The sequence below is a fragment of the Triticum urartu genome, chromosome 4 (assembly GCF_003073215.2).
Source record: "Triticum urartu cultivar G1812 chromosome 4, Tu2.1, whole genome shotgun sequence".
NCBI classification, from domain to species: domain Eukaryota; kingdom Viridiplantae; phylum Streptophyta; class Magnoliopsida; order Poales; family Poaceae; genus Triticum; species Triticum urartu.
In genome coordinates, this window is record NC_053025.1 from 550,020,544 (window position 1) to 550,025,282 (window position 4,739).

The following is a 4,739-nucleotide window of genomic DNA, read 5'->3' on the forward strand; positions in this document are numbered from 1 at the left end:
CCGTGAAACTTCATATGCGAGTATACCGGTTGACTATGTATATTAAAAAAATAAATTCAGATTTTTTTGATTTTTGCTAGCATTTTTGAATTGGCTATTCATAAAGGGTGTGCGCGCACCCATGTTCACCAAATCCGCGTCCCACATTTTGTAACTATAGTAACACCAACACTACTATATTATTACGGCAACATAATTAATGTATTTATTTTTTAAATTGACCACAAAAGTAGGTACCCATTTTATGGAATATACATTTATTTAATAAATCACTGCAACTACTGAAATAGTTCATTATTTTACTTTGATGCTTGGCACCATTAAAATGATAGAGAAATTGAAGTGCAATAGATAGACAAATTGAAAATATCAAAGGTATTTATTATGAATATACAAGAGTGTGGGATACATATGCACTACAATAAATAAATACTGATGTTATTGGTGCAACAACATATCATTCATATCAATTTGACTATAGAGAACACGCCTATGAAGAATTTTACACCATAGCATTTACATCAATTCGACCAAAGAAAAAGGTCTTGTGAATGGCATTACATTTTTCAATCTATCAATGTAAACTATGGTTATTGCTAAGTAAAATCTTCTAGTTTTATATGCTTCATCCAACTGGAGAACTCAACAGCAACTCACTTATCCTTCTTTTGGATCTGTAAAAGAAAACTGGACGTTAAAGTTATGTGATTAAATGTACACAAATATAATTTTAGAATCTGGAAGAAAAGACTTCAGGTTACAAAAGCTCAAGGCCAGGCAATTAAGTATCCTGAAGCAAAAGCAACAACAATTCTCTTGCAATCATAAACTTACCTTACTAACTCCTCGTTATCCATAATAGGCTCATCCATGCACACAAGTGCAAATTCGGGACTTAAGTCAATAGCACCAACCTTAGTTTCTAGATCACCACTCCAAATAGTAGCATATGCAACATTCCATTAGTTTGAATATGTTAAATTCTTTAAAACTACTCTCTCTGTAAAGAAATATAAGAGCGTTTAGATCACTACTTCAACGCTCTTACATTTTTCACAGAGGGAGTACTTTGGAACTAACCTATATTATGATCAATGTTATCATTCAATGGCAATGACAATAGAATTTGCATGAACAATGTGTGAATGGTGCACATGGTCATAGTTCAAGAAAATTGTGATGACCATTCAGTTCGTTAGGTATACACATTCAAGCGGCAAGTGGGACTAATAGAGAGATGCCCACATTGCACTCATGTGTTATGCGGGTGTTCGTGGGCAGCTGGCGATAAACCATGTTGTGTTTGCTTGCCCACATAATCCCATTTAATACCACATAGTAATAAAATGATCTGCTATTGTAATAAAGAGTTCTAACAGTCACCACGCGGCAGATGTGTGGTAAGCAACCACAAGAAAAATGAGTTCGGACAATTCTACTTAGCTCTTGTACAAATCAATACTAACTTATTGTATCTGGACATTAGTTGAACACGGCAACACAAACAACTATCAATCAGGTCACTACATGAGCAAGCACATGCAAAGTGGCTCCCAGTGCAAAAATTTCAGAGTGGCAAAGCATAAGCATACTATTGAAAAATCAGGAGCAAAGCATCTGCGTAGTGTTGTATGTGTGTGCTTGTTGTTGTGTTGGGCATGTGTGTGTATGTGCTTTCTAGTACCTAACCAAAGTACTCGCAAGATGTTTTCTAACAGTAGACATTCCATGGCAAAGTTAAAAAGAATATAAACATTCTATGTGAATTATCAATGAGCGCGGCCATATGACTCCATAAACAAATACATGGAACCAGTAGCCATCATTACAGTGGCTTTAAGCAACATGGAACTGAATGCATAAACCCTTGAGGTGTCGACACTAACCGAGCTCCCCACAAACATTCTGTAAGAGTAGAATGATAAATAACTTAAGATGGAAATAGATGTACAGCCAAGAGCTACAGACTATAAGCATGCAGTAAAACCATATATTCAACAAATTTGGAATTAAATGTATAACCTTTTTTGCGCATAATGTAACCTGGATGGATACTTGGTAAAAGGTGATGGAGTCTTACATTTACCTAAATAAAAAGGTAAGCCTGATGGGTACATGGTAAAAAGTGATGCTATCAACCATTGGATTATACTCCCTCCGTTCCATAATATAGTGCCTATAGATTTTTTGAGAAGTCACACTTTACAAACTTTGACCAAGTTTGTAGAGAAAAATACTTATATCTACAATTCCAAAAATATATAATGTGAAACTACATCTTATGATGAATCTAGTGATATATGTTACGCACTCTAGATGTAAATGTTTTTCTCCACAAACTTGGTCAAAGTTTATGAGGTTTGACTTTTCAAAAGGCACTACATTATGGAACGGAGGGAGTATCAAACTAGCATATGAGATTCAGACACAAGAAATATAATAATTAAAGTGAAATAAACAAGCTTCTATTGTATTATCATAGTGATAATTGGGATATACTACACTAAAATAATCATACATCTACTAGAACCCTTACCATGAAAAGCACTATGTATTACACCTACAAAGTACATGTCGGTGTTGCTCTTCACAATTTCTACTACCCAATTTGACACTTGGTAGACATATTTAGCTGAATTAAAAAATCGCACAGGTATTCGGGTATGTATGTATATGTGCCAGTTTGAGACTATTTGAATATGTATGGATATGTAACGGGTATTCGGGTATGTACATCTCGACCATGGGCAGGAGCACGTACGTACTATTATTATTAGCAGGAGAATCAATTAGCAGCCGGCATGTACCCTCAATGTCGTCCTCGCATCTTGCTCCTCTTGGCACTAGTACACAAACAAGCAAGCAGCCTGCTGGATGGATTATTGTGGAAGGTAGCTTACATATGGATGGATTCCTCGTGGATGACAGCAGATGACGAGGACCAGTGGCTTCTACCGCGGGAGGCGCGCATGGTCCATGCGCTAGTTCTGCTCAAGCCGCTTCAATTCTTCATGGCCGCCCGGAGGAAGGGATGGCTGCAGACGGCCCCGGCTAGATCTGCCCAGGACTCCGGCGGCTGCGCGCTCCTCATGGCCGCCTCCTCGGGCCTCCTCGAGCCTGGTGGGGAGGAGGGAACGACCCTGGGGCCGAGGATTGCGTGGGCGACCTACAGAGAAAGGGGCGAGCGGCGGCGGCGGCATGAGGCCCTCAGGCGACTTGCGACGGCGGCTTGCGGCGTGGTATGCGGTGGATTCAATGGGTAGGCGTGCGTGTGAAGGGATAAGGGGAGAGAGGAGATAAAAGGATAGGGCACCCACTGGGCCGCAGCCGTTCGATTTAATCAGATCCAACGGTTACAACGTGTGATCCGTGGGAGGGCTACATTGACCAATCAAAACACAATGCTTTTTTAGTATAATATTTTTACACTCGGTAAATTTTAATCTTTTTTTCTTTTTTTCTCCTCTTATCTTTTTCTTTCTTATTTTTAAGGCCTGTTAAAAGATATAAATAGGATTTTTTAAACCAAAATTTTGCCAATATTTTTATGCACTTGTGATTTAAATTTGAATTGTATGAATGTATGACTAGAAATGCATTAAATGTACTTGCTTCACAAAAAATACCCATTTTTTACACTGTGAAAATAGATTTGTTTTTAACAAAAGGTTAGAACTCTATTTTTCAACATTGTTTTATGTTTTTTTTTGCTTTGATGTTTGTGAACATTGTTTGTAATGGCAAGATGCACATATGTGCCCAATTTGGGCACATTATCATAAACTATGCAATGAATGTGGCCATCACCTTGAAAATGAATGTTCATACATGATACCTTGTTTTGTGAAGGATTTTTTTCTATCAAAATGATCATATTCCAAGTTTAGTATTTTTTCCCCGCAACTAGTACACATAGAAGGGCTCGATGCGAAAGGATTGCATTTATTGAATTTATATTCTTTTCTTTAATTTTTTCCACAATGGGGACATCAAAGCGGGGAGCTCGGAGGGGATAAGGATGGATGTGCTATGTGAGAGATTCATCAAATATGAAAGATAGGTTTCCCGTAATCGCGGGATCATCTGATCTTATTGTATCCCCCAGACATAGGAAACTACCGAGCCATGCCTAACTATACAAGAGACCGTGTCGAGGCTTCATCAAAGCAAGGACATTCGATCTAGAGGATCCTGCCATGTCCTCTAGCTCAAAGTAGATTGATGCAACACTATTTATTACCCATGTCAAACGACAAGGACGGGGGTTACTGGCTTCTGTCAGTGACATAGGAAACGGGGTGTCCCGAGCACACTATAATCGAGTACCCTAGCAAGCAGGGGATCAAATCATAAGTTTAATTGTGATGTGTTATGGCCAATGTGGCTTTATTGTACGTGTGAGATTATGATCTACTAGTTAACATCAGAAAAGTATTTAAGGTTGAAGACGACTCGCCGGAACCATTTGCGACCTTGATCTGCTATCCCGAGGGCCAAATGCAACATGCTTCTCTACCTCATGAGAGCTAGCGCCTTTGGTCTGCTATCCTGCCTGGTTTAACTCCGACCTTCCTTCACTCCAGTACAGTGCCGACCATACCTCCCTTCGGTTGACCAGTCTAGGAGCAGCCAAGAAGGACGACCAGGACACCTGACAGTCACCTTCGGACCTCCCTTCGCTTTGGACCAGGATGCTCGGCCGATGCTGGTGAGATCTCTATCGCTCTTTAGTGCCTTCT

The 4,739-nt window shown here is 39.4% G+C and overlaps 1 long non-coding RNA gene across 1 annotated transcript; it reads right to left on the reverse strand.

Annotated features, from left to right (window-relative positions):
• Positions 1–360: 360 nt before the first annotated feature.
• LOC125552608 lies at positions 361–3,313 on the reverse strand. Its single transcript, XR_007303694.1, has 2 exons — positions 2,901–3,313; positions 361–674 (listed from the first exon to the last, which is right to left on the reverse strand). It is a non-coding gene; the product is annotated as an uncharacterized LOC125552608 (long non-coding RNA).
• Positions 3,314–4,739: the final 1,426 nt, after the last annotated feature.